The sequence below is a fragment of the Oncorhynchus keta genome, unplaced genomic scaffold, assembly GCF_023373465.1.
Source record: "Oncorhynchus keta strain PuntledgeMale-10-30-2019 unplaced genomic scaffold, Oket_V2 Un_contig_2021_pilon_pilon, whole genome shotgun sequence".
In the NCBI taxonomy this organism is placed as follows: Eukaryota; Metazoa; Chordata; class Actinopteri; order Salmoniformes; family Salmonidae; genus Oncorhynchus; species Oncorhynchus keta.
The window spans coordinates 16,700-37,728 of NW_026281880.1; the positions used below are offsets into that span (position 1 = coordinate 16,700).

A 21,029-nucleotide genomic window follows, 5' to 3' on the forward strand; every position below is an offset into this window, starting at 1 on the left:
CAGGATAGATAATAATAATGTATTTGAGGTAGATATGTACATGAAGGTAAAGTGACTAGACATCAGGATAGATAATAATAATGTATTTGAGGTAGACATGTACATGAAGGTAAAGTGACTAGTCATCAGGATAGATAATAATAAGGTATTTGAGGTAGATATTCATGAAGGTTCTAGACATCAGGATAGATTTAGTAAGGTATTTGAGGTAGATATTCTGAAGGTAAAGTGATAGTCATCAGGATAGATATAATAAGGTATTTGAGGTAGATATGTTCATGAAGGTAAAGTGACTGGACATCAGGATAGATTATAATAATAAGGTATGACATCAGACCCATTCCCCTTTTAGTAAGTTACAGCCTTATTCTAAAATGATTCAATTATTTTTTCCTCATCAATCTGCACATCACAATACCCCATAGTGACATCACAATACCCCATAGTGACATCACAATACCCCATAATGACATCACAATACCCCCATAGTGACATCACAATACCCCCATAGTGACATCACAATACCCCATAATGACAAAGCGAAAACAGGTTGTCTAGAAATTTTGAAAATGTATTACAAATAAAATACAGATGCCTTATTTACGTCAGTATTCAGACCCTTTCCTATGAGACATTTGAGCTCAAATGCACCGTGTTGAAACTCATCAGATGTCGCCCTTCTCCGTCCGCTCCTTCCTGCCATCAGTGGTCGTTGTGTGACGGTCCAGGTTTATGAACCAGAGACTAGATCAGATGACTGGTGACCTGGTCCTCCAGGTTAATGAACCCAGTCAGAGGACTGGTTAAACCAGTGTGTTCCTCTCCCTCCAGGTTTATGAACCAGAGACTAGATCAGACTGGTCCTGGACTGGTCCTCCAGGTTAATGAACCAGAGACTAGGACTGTGTCTCCAGGTTAATGAACCAGAGACAGATGTGTTCCAGGACCAGTGTGTTCCTCTCCCTCCAGGTTAATGAACCAGAGACTAGATCAGATGACTGGTCCTGGACCAGTGTTAAACCAGTGTGTTCCTCTCCCTCCAGGTTAATGAACCAGAGACTTGATCAGAGGACTGGTCCTGGACCAGTGTTAAACCAGTGTGTTCCTCTCCCTCCAGGTTAATGAACCAGAGACTAGATCAGAGGACTGGTCCTGGACCAGTGTTAAACCAGTGTGTTCCTCTCCCTCCAGGTTAATGAACCAGAGACTTGATCAGAGGACTGGTCCAGGACCAGTGTTAAACCAGTGTGTTCCTCTCCCTCCAGGTTAATGAACCAGAGACTTGATCAGAGGACTGGTCCTGGACCAGTGTTAAACCAGTGTGTTCCTCTCCCTCCAGGTTAATGAACCAGAGACTAGATCAGAGGACTGGTCCTGGACCAGTGTTAAACCAGTGTGTTCCTCTCCCTCCAGGTTAATGAACCAGAGACTAGATCAGAGGACTGGTCCTGGACCAGTGTGTTCCTCTCTCTCCAGGTTAATGAACCAGAGACTAGATCAGATGACTGGTCCTGGACCAGTGTTTAACCAGTGTGTTCCTCTCCCTCCAGGTTAATGAACCAGAGACGAGATCAGAGGACTGGTCCTGGACCAGTGTTAAACCAGTGTGTTCCTCTCCCTCCAGGTTAATGAACCAGAGACTAGATCAGATGACTGGTCCTGGACCAGTGTTAAACCAGTGTGTTCCTCTCCCTCCAGGTTAATGAACCAGAGACTAGATCAGAGGACTGGTCCTGGACCAGTGTTAAACCAGTGTGTCCTTTCCTCTCCCTCCAGGTTAATGAACCAGAGACTAGATCAGATGACTGGTCCTGGACCAGTGTGTTCCTCTCCCTCCAGGTTAATGAACCAGAGACTAGATCAGATGACTGGTCCTGGACCAGTGTTAAACCAGTGTGTTCCTCTCCCTCCAGGTTAATGAACCAGAGACTAGATCAGATGACTGGTCCTGGACCAGTGTTTAACCTCCTCTCCTCCAGGTTAATGAACCAGAGACTAGATCAGATGACTGGTCCTGGACCAGTGTGTTCCTCTCCCTCCAGGTTAATGAACCAGAGACTAGATCAGAGGACTGGTCCTGGACCCAGTGTGTTCCTCTCCCTCCAGGTTAATGAACCAGAGACTAGATCAGATGACTGGTCCTGGACCAGTGTGTTCCTCTCCCTCCAGGTTAATGAACCAGAGACTAGATCAGATGACTGGTCCTGGACCAGGTTAAACCAGTGTGTTCCTCTCCCTCCAGGTTAATGAACCAGAGACTAGATCAGAGGACTGGTCCCTGTTAAACCAGTGTGTTCCTCTCCCTCCAGGTTAATGAACCAGAGACTAGATCAGATGACTGGTCCTGGACCAGTGTGTTCCTCTCCCTCCAGGTTTATGAACCAGAGACGAGATCAGATGACTGGTCCTGGACCAGTGTGTTCCTCTCCCTCCAGGTTTATGAACCAGAGACTAGATCAGATGACTGGTCCTGGACCAGTGTGTTCCTCTCCCTCCAGGTTAATGAACCAGAGACTAGATCAGAGGACTGGTCCTGGACCAGTGTTAAACCAGTGTGTTCCTCTCCCTCCAGGTTAATGAACCAGAGACTAGATCAGATGACTGGTCCTGGACCAGTGTGTTCCTCTCCCTCCAGGTTAATGAACCAGAGACTAGATCAGAGGACTGGTCCTGGACCAGTGTGTTCCTCTCCCTCCAGGTTAATGAACCAGAGACTAGATCAGAGGACTGGTCCTGGACCAGTGTTAAACCAGTGTGTTCCTCTCCCTCCAGGTTAATGAACCAGAGACTAGATCAGATGACTGGTCCAGGACCAGTGTGTTCCTCTCCCTCCAGGTTAATGAACCAGAGACTAGATCAGATGACTGGTCCTGGACCAGTGTGTTCCTCTCCCTCCAGGTTAATGAACCAGAGACTAGATCAGATGACTGGTCCTGGTTAAACCAGTGTGTTCCTCTCCCTCCAGGTTAATGAACCAGAGACTAGATCAGAGGACTGGTCCTGGACCAGTGTGTTCCTCTCCTCCAGGTTAATGAACCAGAGACTAGATCAGATGACTGGTCCTGGACCAGTGTGTTCCTCTCCCTCCAGGTTAATGAACCAGAGACTAGATCAGAGGACTGGTCCTGGACCAGTGTGTTCCTCTCCTCCAGGTTAATGAACCAGAGACTAGATCAGATGACTGGTCCTGGACCAGTGTTAAACCAGTGTGTTCCTCTCCCTCCAGGTTAATGAACCAGAGACTAGATCAGATGACTGGTCCTGGACCAGTGTGTTCCTCTCCCTCCAGGTTAATGAACCAGAGACTAGATCAGATGACTGGTCCTGGACCAGTGTGTTCCTCTCCCTCCAGGTTAATGAACCAGAGACTAGATCAGATGACTGGTCCTGGACCAGTGTTAAACCAGTGTGTTCCTCTCCCTCCAGGTTAATGAACCAGAGACTAGATCAGAGGACTGGTCCTGGACCAGTGTGTTCCTCTCCCTCCAGGTTAATGAACCAGAGACTAGATCAGATGACTGGTCCTGGACCAGTGTGTTCCTCTCCCTCCAGGTTTATGAACCAGAGACTAGATCAGAGGACTGGTCCTGGACCAGTGTGTTCCTCTCCCTCCAGGTTAATGAACCAGAGACTAGATCAGAGGACTGGTCCTGGACCAGTGTTAAACCAGTGTGTTCCTCTCCCTCCAGGTTAATGAACCAGAGACTAGATCAGAGGACTGGTCCTGGACCAGTGTGTTCCTCTCCCTCCAGGTTAATGAACCAGAGACTAGATCAGATGACTGGTCCTGGACCAGTGTGTTCCTCTCCCTCCAGGTTTATGAACCAGAGACTAGATCAGATGACTGGTCCTGGACCAGTGTTAAACCAGTGTGTTCCTCTCCCTCCAGGTTAATGAACCAGAGACTAGATCAGATGACTGGTCCTGGACCAGTGTGTTCCTCTCCCTCCAGGTTAATGAACCAGAGACTAGATCAGAGGACTGGTCCTGGACCAGTGTTAAACCAGTGTGTTCCTCTCCCTCCAGGTTAATGAACCAGAGACTAGATCAGATGACTGGTCCTGGACCAGTGTTAAACCAGTGTGTTCCTCTCCCTCCAGGTTAATGAACCAGAGACTAGATCAGATGACTGGTCCTGGTTAAACCAGTGTGTTCCTCTCCCTCCAGGTTAATGAACCAGAGACTAGATCAGATGACTGGTCCTGGACCAGTGTTAAACCAGTGTGTTCCTCTCCCTCCAGGTTAATGAACCAGAGACTAGATCAGAGGACTGGTCCTGGACCAGTGTGTTCCTCTCCCTCCAGGTTAATGAACCAGAGACTAGATCAGAGGACTGGTCCTGGACCAGTGTTAAACCAGTGTGTTCCTCTCCCTCCAGGTTAATGAACCAGAGACTAGATCAGATGACTGGTCCTGGACCAGTGTTAAACCAGTGTGTTCCTCTCCCTCCAGGTTAATGAACCAGAGACTAGATCAGATGACTGGTCCTGGACCAGTGTTAAACCAGTGTGTTCCTCTCCCTCCAGGTTAATGAACCAGAGACGAGATCAGATGACTGGTCCTGGACCAGTGTGTTCCTCTCCCTCCAGGTTAATGAACCAGAGACTAGATCAGAGGACTGGTCCTGGACCAGTGTGTTCCTCTCCCTCCAGGTTAATGAACCAGAGACTAGATCAGATGACTGGTCCTGGACCAGTGTTAAACCAGTGTGTTCCTCTCCCTCCAGGTTAATGAACCAGAGACTAGATCAGAGGACTGGTCCTGGACCAGTGTGTTCCTCTCCCTCCAGGTTAATGAACCAGAGACTAGATCAGAGGACTGGTCCTGGACCAGTGTGTTCCTCTCCCTCCAGGTTAATGAACCAGAGACTAGATCAGAGGACTGGTCCTGGACCAGTGTGTTCCTCTCCCTCCAGGTTAATGAACCAGAGACTAGATCAGAGGACTGGTCCTGGACCAGTGTGTTCCTCTCCCTCCAGGTTAATGAACCAGAGACTAGATCAGATGACTGGTCCTGGACCAGTGTGTTCCTCTCCCTCCAGGTTTATGAACCAGAGACGAGATCAGATGACTGGTCCAGGACCAGTGTGTTCCTCTCCCTCCAGGTTAATGAACCAGAGACTAGATCAGATGACTGGTCCTGGACCAGTGTTTAACCAGTCTGTTCCTCTCCCTCCAGGTTAATGAACCAGAGACTAGATCAGATGACTGGTCCTGGACCAGTGTTTAACCAGTCTGTTCCTCTCCCTCCAGGTTTATGAACCAGAGACTAGATCAGATGACTGGTCCTGGACCAGTGTGTTCCTCTCCCTCCAGGTTAATGAACCAGAGACTAGATCAGAGGACTGGTCCTGGACCAGTGTGTTCCTCTCCCTCCAGGTTAATGAACCAGAGACTAGATCAGATGACTGGTCCTGGACCAGTGTGTTCCTCTCCCTCCAGGTTAATGAACCAGAGACTAGATCAGAGGACTGGTCCTGGACCAGTGTTAAACCAGTGTGTTCCTCTCCCTCCAGGTTAATGAACCAGAGACTAGATCAGAGGACTGGTCCTGGACCAGTGTTAAACCAGTGTGTTCCTCTCCCTCCAGGTTAATGAACCAGAGACTAGATCAGATGACTGGTCCTGGACCAGTGTTAAACCAGTGTGTTCCTCTCCCTCCAGGTTAATGAACCAGAGACTAGATCAGAGGACTGGTCCTGGACCAGTGTTAAACCAGTGTGTTCCTCTCCCTCCAGGTTAATGAACCAGAGACTAGATCAGAGGACTGGTCCTGGACCAGTGTTAAACCAGTGTGTTCCTCTCCCTCCAGGTTAATGAACCAGAGACTAGATCAGATGACTGGTCCTGGACCAGTGTGTGTTAAACCCTCCTCCCTCCAGGTTAATGAACCAGAGACTAGATCAGATGACTGGTCCTGGACCAGTGTGTTCCTCTCCCTCCAGGTTAATGAACCAGAGACTAGATCAGAGGACTGGTCCTGGACCAGTGTTAAACCAGTGTGTTCCTCTCCCTCCAGGTTAATGAACCAGAGACTAGATCAGAGGACTGGTCCTGGACCAGTGTTAAACCAGTGTGTTCCTCTCCCTCCAGGTTAATGAACCAGAGACTAGATCAGATGACTGGTCCTGGACCAGTGTGTTCCTCTCCCTCCAGGTTAATGAACCAGAGACTAGATCAGAGGACTGGTCCTGGACCAGTGTTAAACCAGTGTGTTCCTCTCCCTCCAGGTTTGTGAACCACACTGAGTCAGATGTCTGTAGGACCTGAGACGACAGCGTGTGACTGTCTGTTCCAGATTGTCAATAAACACAATGGACCCACAGACACAGACCACAGGCACACACACACACCTCTGTCAACACTGCAGTCACCATAACTTCTTCAACGTGGAGACACATACACACACACACACCACACACCACACACACACACATATATACATACACACACACACACATAACACACCACACACACACACACACACACACACACACACCATAACACACACACACCATAACACACACACACACACACATGACACACACACACCATAACTAACACACACACACACACACACACCACACACACACACACACACACACACATAACTAACACACACACACACACACACACCATAACACACACACACACACACACACACACCATAATAACACACACACACATTCACACACACACACACCATAACTAACACACACACACACACACCATAACTAACACACACACACACACCACACACAAACTCGCTACTCCATTTCCCACAGTCCAACAAAAGGCCAAAGGCTCCATTTCCTCTTCCTCCTCACCTCTACTTCCTGAATGGATGTGAAACTGTTTCCTGTTTATACCTGAAAAGCCCCCTGTTTCCTGTCTTGGCTCCACCAGGAGGAGGATGTGGACTTCCTGGCTAAGTTCTCCAGACTGGTGAACGGGATGGGCCAGTCTCTGGTGCTGAGCTGGACCAAACTGGCCAAGGGGGGCGACGTGAAGGCAGCCGCCGAGGCGCTGAGTGCCCTCGAGACCAAGGTCCCTCTGCTCCTCCAGCTGCTGGTCCACGACGACGACGACATCTCAGCCAACATCGTAGGCTTCTGCTACGACTACCTGAACATACTCAAACAGGTGAGATACACCCTGCTCGTTGGGAATATGGCTCCCTATTCTCTATGTGCACTACATCTGACCAGAGGTCTATGGGAATATGGCTCCCTATTCTCTATGTGCACTACATCTGACCAGAGGTCTATGGGAATATGGCTCCCTATTCTCTATGTGCACTACATCTGACCAGAGGTCTATGGTAATATGGCTCCCTATTCTCTATGTCTACATCTGACCAGAGGTCACTACTATTCTCTATGTGACATCTGACCAGAGGCCTATGGGAATATGGCTCCCTATTCTTTAAGTGCACTACATCTGACCAGAGGCCTATGGGAATATGGCTCCCTATTCTCTATGTGCACTACATCTGACCAGAGGCCTATGGGAATATGGCTCCCTATTCTCTATGTGCACTACATCTGACCAGAGGTCTATGGGAATATGGCTCCCTATTCTCTATGTGCACTACATCTGACCAGAGGTCTATGGGATGTATCTTTACCAGACAGGAGAGGGAGACACTCTAGATGTATCTTTACTAGACAGGAGAGGGAGACACTCTAGATGTGTCTTTACTAGACAGGAGAGGGAGACACTCTAGATGTATCTTTACTAGATAGGAGAGGGAGACACTCTAGATGTATCTTTACTAGACAGGAGAGGGAGACACTCTAGATGTATCTTTACTAGACAGGAGAGGGAGACACTCTAGATGTATCTTTACTAGACAGGAGAGGGAGACACTCTAGATGTGTCTTTACCAGACAGGAGAGGGAGACACTCTAGATGTATCTTTACTAGACAGGAGAGGGAGACACTCTAGATGTATCTTTACTAGATAGGAGAGGGAGACACTCTAGATGTATCTTTACTAGACAGGAGAGGGAGACACTCTAGATGTGTCTTTACTAGACAGGAGAGGGAGACACTCTAGATGTATCTTTACTAGACAGGAGAGGGAGACACTCTAGATGTATCTTTACTAGACAGGAGAGGGAGACACTCTAGATGTGTCTTTACTAGACAGGAGAGGGAGACACTCTAGATGTATCTTTACTAGATAGGAGAGGGAGACACTCTGATGTATCTTTACTAGATAGGAGAGGGAGACCTAGAGTATCTTTACTAGATAGGAGAGGGACACTCTAGATGTATCTTTACTAGACAGGAGAGGGAGACACTCTAGATGTATCTTTACTAGACAGGAGAGGAGACACTCTACACTCTAGATGTATCTTTACCAGACAGGAGAGGAGACACTCTCTATGTATCTTTACTAGACAGAGAGGGAGAGACTCTAGATGTATCTTTACTAGACAGGAGAGGGAGACACTCTAGATGTATCTTTACCAGACAGGAGAGGGAGTCACTCTAGATGTATCTTTACTAGATAGGAGAGGGAGACACTCTAGATGTATCTTTACTAGACAGGAGAGGGAGACACTCTACACTCTAGATGTATCTTTACCAGACAGGAGAGGGAGACACTCTAGATGTATCTTTACTAGACAGGAGAGGGAGACACTCTAGATGTATCTTTACTAGACAGGAGAGGGAGACACTCTCGATGTATCTTTACCAGACAGGAGAGGGAGACACTCTAGATGTATCTTTACTAGATATGAGAGGGAGTCACTCTACACTCCAGATGTGTCTTTACCAGACAGGAGAGTGAGACACTCTAGATGTATATTTACTAGACACGATGGAAACCATAGAAATATAATCTCTAGAACGGGCGTGGAGTAGCCCCTCAGACCACTGTCATGTGACAGCGTCCTCAATAGGGTCCGGTTGGCACGGTAACACGGTAACATGACGTAAACTTGTGTTCATCTGCTTAATCTTCCTCAAGGGATCCGAGTGGCAGAGTCACATGCCTCAGGTAGGGAGAGGAGGACAGGAGGCCATTGAAGAGTACTGGGACTCAGACAAGGTGGAGAAAACTGTCCACACTAACTGACCCCAATCATTAGCATAACCCCCCCTGTTCCAGGAAGAGACAGCAATGAATTAGCTGACCAACTGTCTGAATTATTCTACATTTACAACAAATATAGACTAGGAAATGGCCGTGGTATAATTGACTTTACAAACCAGCAACACATTCAAGTTTACCTTTCCAAATGATGCAGAACATTTAGAGGTGTGTGTGTGTGTTTATCATAGTTAGCTGGCCAGTATGTCCTGCTGTCTGGAATAGCCCACTGCGTTGTATTAAAAGGCCTGAGGTTGTGTCTCATAATGAGAACATTCTTGGTGTCTCATAATGAGAACATTCTGGTGTGTCATAATGAGAACATTTTGCTGTGTGTCTCATAATGAGAACATTCTGGTGTGTCTCACAATGAGAACATTCTGCTGTGTGTCTCATAATGAGAACATTCTGCTGTGTCTCACAATGAGAACATTCTGGTGTGTCATAATGAGAACATTCTGTTGTCTCATAATGAGAACATTCTGGTGTGTCATAATGAGAACATTCTGCTGTGTGTCTCACAATGAGAACATTCTGGTGTGTCATAATGAGAACATTCTGCTGTGTGTCTCATAATGAGAACATTTTGCTGTGTGTCTCATAATGAGAACATTCTGTTGTGTCATAATGAGAACATTCTGTTGTGTCTCATAATGAGAACATTCTGCTGTGTGTCTCATAATGAGAACATTCTCTGTGTGTCTCATAATGAGAACATTCTGTGTGTCTCATAATGAGAACATTCTGCTGTGTCTCACAATGAGAACATTCTGCTGTGTGTCTCATAATGAGAACATTCTGCTGTGTGTCTCATAATGAGAACATTCTGCTGTGTGTCTGTCTCTGCTGTGTGTCTAATGAGAACATTCTGCTGTGTGTCTCATAATGAGAACATTCTGCTGTGTGTCATAATGAGAACATTCTGCTGTGTGTCTCATAATGAGAACATTCTGCTGTGTGTCTCATAATGAGAACATTCTGCTGTGTGTCTCATAATGAGAACATTCTGCTGTGTGTCTCATAATGAGAACATTCTGCTGTGTGTCTCATAATGAGAACATTCTGCTGTGTCTCATAATGAGAACATTCTGCTGTGTCTCATAATGAGAACATTCTGTTGTGTCTCATAATGAGAACATTCTGCTGTGTCATAATGAGAACATTCTGCTGTGTGAACATTCTCATAATGAGAACATTCTGCTGTGTCTCATAATGAGAACATTCTCATAATGAGAACATTCTGCATAATGAGAACATTCTGTGTCTCATAATGAGAATTCTGTTGTCTCATTCTGTCTCTGAACATTCTGTGTGTCATAATGAGAACATTCTGTTGTGTCTCATAATGAGAACATTCTGCTGTGTGTCTCATAATGAGAACATTCTGTTGTGTGTCTCATAATGAGAACATTCTGTGTGTGTCATAATGAGAACATTCTGCTGTGTCTCATAATGAGAACATTCTGCTTGTGTCTCATAATGAGAACATTCTGCTGTGTGTCTCATAATGAGAACATTCTCATAATGAGAACATTCTGCTGTGTCTCATAATGAACATTCTGTTGTGTGTCTCATAATGAGAACATTCTGCTGTGTCATAATGAGAACATTCTGTTGTGTCTCATAATGAGAACATTCTGCTTTGTGTGTCATAATGAGAACATTCTGTTGTGTGTCTCTCCTCTTCTAGTTTCCGCTGCTGACAGACCAACAGAAGACTCACGTTGAGGTGCGATTTCATCAGGAACTCTTTGGGCTGGTTTCCCAGACACAGATGAGGCCTAGTTCTGGACTAAAAATATGTTTATTTTATTGTATTCCAGGAATATAATTACTCTGTGTCTGGGGAAACCAGCCACTAGCTTTTAAAACTTTTTCTAGTGTCTGTCCATCTGTCATCTTGTTAGCTGATATATCCAGTATGGAAATAAAATGCAAATCAATTTATAAAATTTTTTACATGTTTTTCTGGATTTTTTTGTTGTTATTCTGTCTCTCACTGTTCAAATAATCCTTCCATTAAAATTATAGACTGATAATTTATTTGTCAGTTGACAAACGTACAAAATCAGCAGGGGATCAAATACGTTTTTTCCCTCACTGTATCCTGAATGTTGACTGTGCTCTCTGTCTCACCAGGACATCATGTTGGCCGTCATGAAGAAACTAACTTATGATGAAGAGTACAACTTTGACAACGAGGTAAAACTTTGACTGAGTTTTAAATTGTGGGGGAGTTGAACAGCATTTTCATTACTCTACTCACTCTCTCCATCTTCCTCTGTCCATCTCTTCCCCCCTCTTTCTCTCTCCTCTCTCTCCTTTCTCTCTCTCCTCTCTCTCCTCTCTCGCTCCTTCTCGCTCTCTCTCCTTTCTCTCGCTCCTTCTCTCTCTATCTCCTTCTCCTTCTCTCGCTGTCTCTGTCTCTCTCTCCTTCTCTCTCTCCTCTGTCGCTCCTTCTCTCTCTCTCCTCTCGCTCCTTCTCTCTCTCTCCTTTTGCTCCTTCTCTCTCTCTCCTCTCGCTCCTCTCTCTCTCCTTTCTCTCTCTCTCTCCTTTCTCTCTCCCTCTCTCTCCTTTCTCTCTCTCCCTTCTCCTCTGGTCTCTCTCTCTCCTCTCTCGCTGTCTCTCTCTCTTCTCTCTCCTCTCTCGCTCCTTCTCTCGCTCCTTTCTCTCTCTCTCGCTCTTTCTCTCTCTCTCTTTCTCTCACCAACTCTCTCTCTCTTGTTTCTCTTCCTTCTCTCTCTCGCTCCTTCTCTGTCTCTCCCCTCAGCTCCTTCTCCTCTCTCCTTTTGCTCCTTCTCTCTCTCTCCTTTTGCTCCTTCTCTGTCTCTCCTCTCGCTCCATCTCTCCTTTCTCTCTCCCCTTTCTCTCTCCTACCAACACACTCTCTCTCCTTTCTCTCTCCTCTCTCTCTCCTTTCTCTCTCTCCTTCTCTCTCTCCTCTCTCTCACTGTCTCTCCTTCTCTCTCCTCTCAGCTCCTTCTCTCTCGCTCCTTTCTCTCTCTCTCCCTCGCTCTTTCTCTCTCCTCTAATCTCTGACTCCTTCTCTCTCTCTCTCTTTCTCTGTCTCTCCTCTCTGGTCTCCTCTGGTCTCTCTCCTCTCTCTCTCTGTCTGACATCATCTCTGTCTTCTCTCTGTCTCTCTCTCTGCTCTCTCTCTCTCTCTCTCTTTCTCTCTCTCCTTCTCTCTCTCTCTAATCTCTCTCTCTCTCCTTCTCTCTCTCCTTCCCTCTCTCTCTCTCTCTCTCTCTGGTCTCTCTCTCTGTCTCTCTCTCTCTCTCTGTCTCTCTCTGTCTCTCTCTGTCCCTCTCTCTCTCTTCCTCTTTCTCTCTCTGGTTACCTCTCTCTCTCTTCCTCTCTCTCTCTCTCTTCCTCTCTCTCTCTCCTCCTCTCTCTCTTCCTGGTCTCTCTCTCCTCTCTCTTCCTCTCCTCTCTCCTCCTCTCTCTTCCTCTCTCTCTCTCCTCCTCTCTCTTCCTCTCCCTCTCTCCTCCTCTCTCTTCCTCTCCTCTCTCTCCTCTCTCTTCCTCTCCCTCTCTCCTCCTCTCTTCCTCTCTCTCCTCCTCTCTCTTCCTCTCTCTCTTCCTCTTTCTTCTCTTCCTCTCTTCCTCTCTCCCTCTTTCTCTCTCCTCCTCTCTCTCTCTCTCCTCTGTCTCAGGGGGAGGATGAAGCGATGTTTGTAGAGTACAGGAAACAGTTGAAGATGCTGTTGGACCGCCTGGCTCAGGTGTCTCCTGACCTGCTCCTGGACGCTGTAGGCAGAGTCTTCAACAACACCATACAGTAAGACTCCATCTTGTTTTGTTCCCCGATATCCACCTTATTTCCTAACTTTGCCCCCTTTTTTTAACCGACTGTTGTGAAGAAGCGTGTATTGATCCTGATTGTGTGTCTCAGGCGATGGCAGACGGCGTCCTTCATGGAGGTGGAGGTGGCCATCAGGCTGCTGTACATGCTAGGAGAGGCTCTGCCTGCGTCTCACGGAGCTCACTTCTCTGGCGACACGGCCAAGACCTCCGCCCTGCAGGACATGATGAGAACGGTGAGTTACACACGGCCAAGACGACCCAGGGTCCTGATCCTAATGTCTGACATCATATCCTGTGTTCTCCCTGTCTCCTCAGCTAGTCTCCTCTGGTCTCAGTGGTTACCAACACACAGTCTAATGTCTGACATCATATCCTGTGTTCTCCCTGTCTCCTCAGCTAGTCTCCTCTGGTCTCAGTGGTTACCAACACACAGTCTAATGTCTGACATCATATCCTGTGTTCTCCCTGTCTCCTCAGCTGGTCTCAGTGGTTACCAACACACAGTCTAATGTCTGACATCATATCCTGTGTTCTCCCTGTCCCCTCAGCTGGTCTCCTCTGGTCTCAGTGGTTACCAACACACAGTCTGTTGTTTCTAATGTCTGACATCATATCCTGTGTTCTCCTGTCTCCTCAGCTGGTCTCCTCTGGTCTCAGTGGTTACCAACACACAGTCTAATGTCTGACATCATATCCTGTGTTCTCCTGTCTCCTCTGGTCTCAGTGGTTACCAACACACAGTCTAATGTCTGACATCATATCCTGTGTTCTCCCTGTCCCCTCAGCTGGTTTCCTCTGGTCTCAGTGGTTACCAACACACAGTCTGTTGTTTCTATTGTCTGACATCATATCCTGTGTTCTCCTGTCCCCTCAGCTGGTCTCCACTGGTCTCAGTGGTTACCAACACACAGTCTGTTGTTTCTAATGTCTGACATCATATCCTGTGTTCTCCCTGTCTCCTCAGCTGGTCTCCTCTGGTCTCAGTGGTTACCAACACACAGTCTAATGTCTGACATCATATCCTGTGTTCTCCCTGTCTCCTCAGCTGGTCTCCTCTGGTCTCAGTGGTTACCAACACACAGTCTAATGTCTGACATCATATCCTGTGTTCTCCCTGTCTCCTCAGCTGGTCTCCTCTGGTCTCAGTGGTTACCAACACACAGTCTAATGTCTGACATCATATCCTGTGTTCTCCCTGTCCCCTCAGCTGGTCTCCTCTGGTCTCAGTGGTTACCAACACACAGTCTGTTGTTTCTAATGTCTGACATCATATCCTGTGTTCTCCTGTCCCCTCAGCTGGTCTACTAGACTGGTCTCCTGGTTACCAGTACTAGACTGTCTGTAATGTCTGACATCATATCCTGTGTTCTCCCTGTCCCCTCAGTACTAGTCTCCTCTGGTCTCAGTGGTTACCAACACACGACTGTCTGTCGCTGGAGTTCTTCGAGACGGTGGTTCGTACTGACAAGTTCTTCCTGGTTGAACCGCAGTACTATTCCTGTCGTCCTGGTTAGTACAGTACTAGACTGTCTGTCCTGGTTAGTACTGCAGTACTAGACTGTCTGTCCTGGTTAGTACTGCAGTACTAGACTGTCTGTCCTGGTTAGTACTGCAGTACTAGACTGTCTGTCCTGGTTAGTACAGTACTAGACTGTCTGTCCTGGTTAGTACTGCAGTACTAGACTGTCTGTCCTGGTTAGTACTGCAGTACTAGACTGTCTGTCCTGGTTAGTACTGCAGTACTAGACTGTCTGTCCTGGTTAGTACTGCAGTACTAGACTGTCTGTCCTGGTTAGTACTGCAGTACTAGACTGTCTGTCCTGGTTAGTACTGCAGTACTAGACTGTCTGTCCTGGTTAGTACTGCAGTACTAGACTGTCTGTCCTGGTTAGTACTGCAGTACTAGACTGTCTGTCCTGGTTAGTACTGCAGTACTAGACTGTCTGTCCTGGTTAGTACTGCAGTACTAGACTGTCTGTCCTGGTTAGTACTGCAGTACTAGACTGTCTGTCCTGGTTAGTACTGCAGTACTAGACTGTCTGTCCTGGTTAGTACTGCAGTACTAGACTGTCTGTCCTGGTTAGTACTGCAGTACTAGACTGTCTGTCCTGGTTAGTACTGCAGTACTAGACTGTCTGTCCTGGTTAGTACTGCAGTACTAGACTGTCTGTCCTGGTTAGTACTGCAGTACTAGACTGTCTGTCCTGGTTAGTACTGCAGTACTAGACTGTCTGTCCTGGTTAGTACTGCAGTACTAGACTGTCTGTCCTGGTTAGTACTGCAGTACTAGACTGTCTGTCCTGGTTAGTACTGCAGTACTAGACTGTCTGTCCTGGTTAGTACTGCAGTACTAGACTGTCTGTCCTGGTTAGTACAGCAGTACTAGACTGTCTGTCCTGGTTAGTACAGCAGTACTAGACTGTCTGTCCTGGTTAGTACTGCAGTACTAGACTGTCTGTCCTGGTTAGTACTGCAGTACTAGACTGTCTGTCCTGGTTAGTACTGCAGTACTAGACTGTCTGTCCGGGTTAGTACTGCAGTACTAGACTGTCTGTCCTGGTTAGTACTGCAGTACTAGACTGTCTGTCCTGGTTAGTACTGCAGTACTAGACTGTCTGTCCGGGTTAGTACTGCAGTACTAGACTGTCTGTCCGGGTTAGTACAGCAGTACTAGACTGTCTGTCCTGGTTAGTACAGCAGTACTAGACTGTCTGTCCTGGTTAGTACAGCAGTACTAGACTGTCTGTCCTGGTTAGTACAGCAGTACTAGACTGTCTGTCCTGGTTAGTACAGCAGTACTAGACTGTCTGTCCTGGTTAGTACAGCAGTACTAGACTGTCTGTCCTGGTTAGTACAGCAGTACTAGACTGTCTGTCCTGGTTAGTACAGCAGTACTAGACTGTCTGTCCTGGTTAGTACAGCAGTACTAGACTGTCTGTCCTGGTTAGTACAGCAGTACTAGACTGTCTGTCCTGGTTAGTACAGCAGTACTAGACTGTCTGTCCTGGTTAGTACAGCAGTACTAGACTGTCTGTCCTGGTTAGTACAGCAGTACTAGACTGTCTGTCCTGGTTAGTACAGCAGTACTAGACTGTCTGTCCTGGTTAGTACAGCAGTACTAGACTGTCTGTCCTGGTTAGTACAGTACTAGACTGTCTGTCCTGGTTAGTACAGCAGTACTAGACTGTCTGTCCTGGTTAGTACAGCAGTACTAGACTGTCTGTCCTGGTTAGTACAGCAGTACTAGACTGTCTGTCCTGGTTAGTACAGCAGTACTAGACTGTCTGTCCTGGTTAGTACAGCAGTACTAGACTGTCTGTCCTGGTTAGTACAGCAGTACTAGACTGTCTGTCCTGGTTAGTACAGCAGTACTAGACTGTCTGTCCTGGTTAGTACAGCAGTACTAGACTGTCTGTCCTGGTTAGTACAGCAGTACTAGACTGTCTGTCCTGGTTAGTACAGCAGTACTAGACTGTCTGTCCTGGTTAGTACAGCAGTACTAGACTGTCTGTCCTGGTTAGTACAGCAGTACTAGACTGTCTGTCCTGGTTAGTACAGCAGTACTAGACTGTCTGTCCTGGTTAGTACAGCAGTACTAGACTGTCTGTCCTGGTTAGTACAGCAGTACTAGACTGTCTGTCCTGGTTAGTACAGCAGTACTAGACTGTCTGTCCTGGTTAGTACAGCAGTACTAGACTGTCTGTCCTGGTTAGTACAGCAGTACTAGACTGTCTGTCCTGGTTAGTACAGCAGTACTAGACTGTCTGTCCTGGTTAGTACAGCAGTACTAGACTGTCTGTCCATGGTTAGTACAGCAGTACTAGACTGTCTGTCCTGGTTAGTACAGGTTAGTACAGCAGTACTAGACTGTCTGTCCTGGTTAGTACAGCAGTACTAGACTGTCTGTCCTGGGTTAGTAGACTGTCTGTCCAGTACAGTACTAGACTGTCTGTCCTGGTTAGACTGTCTGTCCAGCAGTACTAGACTGTCTGTCCTGGTTAGTACAGCAGTACTAGACTGTCTGTCCTGGTTAGTACAGCAGTACTAGACTGTCTGTCCTGGTTAGTACAGCAGTACTAGACTGTCTGTAGACTGTAGACTGTCCTGGTTAGTACAGCAGTACTAGACTGTCTGTCCTGGTTAGTACAGCAGTACTAGACTGTCTGTCCGGGGTTAGTACAGCAGTACTAGACTGTCTGTCCGGGGTTAGTACAGCAGTACTAGACTGTCTGTCCGGGGTTGGTACAGCAGTACTAGACTGTCTGTCCGGGTTAGTACTAGACTGTCTGTCCTGGTTAGTACTAGACTGTCTGTCCTGGTTAGTACTAGACTGTCTGTCCTGGTTAGTACAGCAGTACTAGACTGTCTGTCCTGGTTAGCTCAGTCGCTGAATCAATGAACTCTACCTTTTAACATCTTGTCTTCACAGTGTTGAGGAGAGGGACAGTGGACCCCTGGTTAAAGGGGAGGTTTTGTATCTGTTGATGAGAGGGACAGTGGACCCCTGGTTAAAGGGGAGGTTTTGTATCAGTGTTGAGGGACAGTGGACCCCTGGTTAAAGGGGAGGTTTTGTATCAGTGTTGAGGGACAGTGGACCCCTGGTTAAAGGGGAGGTTTTGTATCAGTGTAGAGGGACAGTGGACCCCTGGTTAAAGGGGAGGTTTTGTATCAGTGTTGAGGAGAGGGACAGTGGACCCCTGGTTAAAGGGGAGGTTTTGTATCAGTGTTGAGGAGAGGGACAGTGGACCCCTGGTTAAAGGGGAGGTTTTGTATCAGTGATGAGGAGAGGGACAGTGGACCCCTGGTTAAAGGGGAGGTTTTGTATCAGTGTTGAGGGACAGTGGACCCCTGGTTAAAGGGGAGGTTTTGAGTGTGTTTCTGTGTCCCTGTAGATGTCCTTTCTGGACCATCGGGGTCTGAGACACAGCAGTCCGAAGGTCCGTAGCAGAGTGGCCTACCTCTTCTCACGGTTCGTCAAGACACTGCAGTAAGTCCAGCTGTACCGTCACTAAGCACACGTTACCCTATGTTCCCAATGGGCCCCTATTCCCTATATAGTACACTACTTTAGACCAGGGCCCTATTCCCTATATAGTGCACTACTTTAGACCAGAGCCCTATTCCCTATATAGAACACTACTATAGACCAGAGCCCTATTCCCTATATAGTACACTACTTTAGACCAGGGCCCTATTCCCTATATAGTACACTACTTTAGACCAGAGCCCTATTCCCTATATAGTACACTACTTTAGACCAGAGCCCTATTCCCTATATAGTACACTACTATAGACAGGGCCCTATTTCCTATATAGTGCACTACTATAGACCAGGGCCCTATTCCCTATATAGTACACTACTATAGATCAGAGCCCTATTCCCTATATAGTACACTACTTTAGACCAGAGCCCTATTCCCTATATAGTGCACTACTATAGACCAGAGCCCTATTCCTATATAGTGCACTACTTTAGACCAGAGCCCTATTCCCTATATAGTACACTACTATAGACCAGAGCCCTATTCCCTATATAGTGCACTACTTTAGACCAGAGCCCTATTCCCTATATAGTGCACTACTTTAGACCAGAGCCCTATTCCCTATATAGTACACTACTTTATACTATATATTATATAGTTCTAGAAGGTTCTTTGTGATTGACCCCAACCCTGTCCTCTGTTTACAGTAATAGTTCTAGAAGGTTCTTTGTGTTTGACCCCAACCCTGTCCTCTGTTTACAGTAATAGTTCTAGAAGGTTATTTGTGTTTGACCCCAACCCTGTCCTCTGTTTACAGTAATAGTTCTGGAAGGTTCTTTGTGATTGACCCTAACCCTGTCCTCTGTTTACAGTAATAGTTCTAGAAGGTTCTTTGTGTTTGACCCTAACCCTGTCCTCTGTTTACAGTAATAGTTCTAGAAGGTTCTTTGTGTTTGACCCCAACCCTGTCCTCTGTTTACAGTAATAGTTCCAGAAGGTTCTTTGTGTTTGACCCCAACCCTGTCCTCTGTTTACTGTAATAGTTCTAGAAGGTTCTTTGTGTTTGACCCCAACCCTGTCCTCTGTTTACAGTAATAGTTCTAGAAGGTTCTTTGTGTTTGACCCCAACCCTGTCCTCTGTTTACAGTAATAGTTCTGGAAGGTTCTTTGTGTTTGACCCTAACCCTGTCCTCTGTTTACAGTAATAGTTCTAGAAGGTTCTTTGTGTTTGACCCCAACCCTGTCCTCTGTTTACAGTAATAGTTCTAGAAGGTTCTTTGTGTTTGACCCCAACCCTGTCCTCTGTTTACTGTAATAGTTCTAGAAGGTTCTTTGTGTTTGACCCCAACCCTGTCCTCTGTTTACTGTAATAGTTCTAGAAGGTTCTTTGTGTTTGACCCTAACCCTGTCCTCTGTTTACAGTAATAGTTCTAGAAGGTTCTTTGTGATTGACCCCTAACCCTGTCCTCTGTTTACAGTAATAGTTCTAGAAGGTTCTTTGTGTTTGACCCCAACCCTGTCCTCTGTTTACAGTAATAGTTCTGGAAGGTTCTTTGTGTTTGACCCTAACCCTGTCCTCTGTTTACAGTAATAGTTCTAGAAGGTTCTTTGTGTTTGACCCCAACCCTGTCCTCTGTTTACAGTAATAGTTCTAGAAGGTTCTTTGTGTTTGACCCCAACCCTGTCCTCTGTTTACTGTAATAGTTCTAGAAGGTTCTTTGTGTTTGACCCCAACCCTGTCCTCTGTTTACTGTAATAGTTCTAGAAGGTTCTTTGTGTTTGACCCTAACCCTGTCCTCTGTTTACAGTAATAGTTCTAGAAGGTTCTTTGTGATTGACCCCAACCCTGTCCTCTGTTTACAGTAATAGTTCTAGAAGGTTCTTTGTGTTTGACCCCAACCCTGTCCTCTGTTTACAGTAATAGTTCTAGAAGGTTCTTTGTGATTGACCCCAACCCTGTCCTCTGTTTACAGTAATAGTTCTAGAAGGTTCTTTGTGATTGACCCCAACCCTGTCCTCTGTTTACAGTAATAGTTCTAGAAGGTTCTTTGTGTTTGACCCCAACCCTGTCCTCTGTTTACAGTAATAGTTCTAGAAGGTTCTTTGTGATTGACCCCAACCCTGTCCTCTGTTTACAGTAATAGTTCTAGAAGGTTCTTTGTGATTGACCCTAACCCTGTCCTCTGTTTACAGTAATAGTTCTGGAAGGTTCTTTGTGTTTGACCCTAACCCTGTCCTCTGTTTACAGTAATAGTTCTAGAAGGTTCTTTGTGTTTGACCCCAACCCTGTCCTCTGTTTACAGTAATAGTTCTAGAAGGTTCTTTGTGTTTGACCCCAACCCTGTCCTCTGTTTACTGTAATAGTTCTAGAAGGTTCTTTGTGTTTGACCCCAACCCTGTCCTCTGTTTACTGTAATAGTTCTAGAAGGTTCTTTGTGTTTGACCCTAACCCTGTCCTCTGTTTACAGTAATATGGTTCTTTGTGATTGACCCCAACCCTGTCCTCTGTTTACAGTAATAGTTCTAGAAGGTTCTTTGTGTTTGACCCCAACCCTGTCCTCTGTTTACAGTAATAGTTCTAGAAGGTTCTTTGTGATTGACCCCAACCCTGTCCTCTGTTTACAGTAATAGTTCTAGAAGGTTCTTTGTGATTGACCCCAACCCTGTCCTCTGTTTACAGTAATAGTTCTAGAAGGTTCTTTGTGATTGACCCCAACCCTGTCCTCTGTTTACAGTAATAGTTCTAGAAGGTTCTTTGTGATTGACCCCAACCCTGTCCTCTGTTTACAGTAATAGTTCTAGAAGGTTCTTTGTGATTGACCCCAACCCTGTCCTCTGTTTACAGTAATAGTTCTAGAAGGTTCTTTGTGATTGACCCTAACCCTGTCCTCTGTTGTTTACTCTGTTGCCAGTAAACACATGAACTCCTTCATTGAAGACATCCTGTCCAGGATACAGGACCTGCTGGAGCTAGCTCCTCCTGTAAGTTACCTCTATACATTACCCTATACACATTACCCTCCGCACATTACCCTCACCACATTACCCTCTACAGACCAGCTGGAGCTCCTCCTGTAAGTTACCTCTATACATTACCCTCTAAACATTACCCTCCACACATTACCCTCCACACATTA

General features: G+C 46.4%; 1 long non-coding RNA gene and 1 pseudogene across 3 annotated transcripts; both read left to right on the top strand.

Annotated features, from left to right (window-relative positions):
* Positions 1-278: 278 nt before the first annotated feature.
* LOC127920661 (exportin-T-like) overlaps positions 279-21,029 on the top strand; it is a 31,193-nt pseudogene continuing 10,442 nt past the window's right edge.
* Positions 18,366-20,762, top strand: LOC127920665 (uncharacterized). Of its 3 annotated transcripts, XR_008106868.1 has the most exons (5): positions 18,366-18,614; positions 18,945-19,164; positions 19,220-19,329; positions 19,881-20,045; positions 20,478-20,762. It is a non-coding gene; the product is annotated as an uncharacterized LOC127920665 (long non-coding RNA). The 3 variants fall into 3 exon arrangements; XR_008106869.1 differs by having other exon boundaries at positions 18,366-18,669; positions 19,110-19,329; XR_008106867.1 differs by having other exon boundaries at positions 18,945-19,329.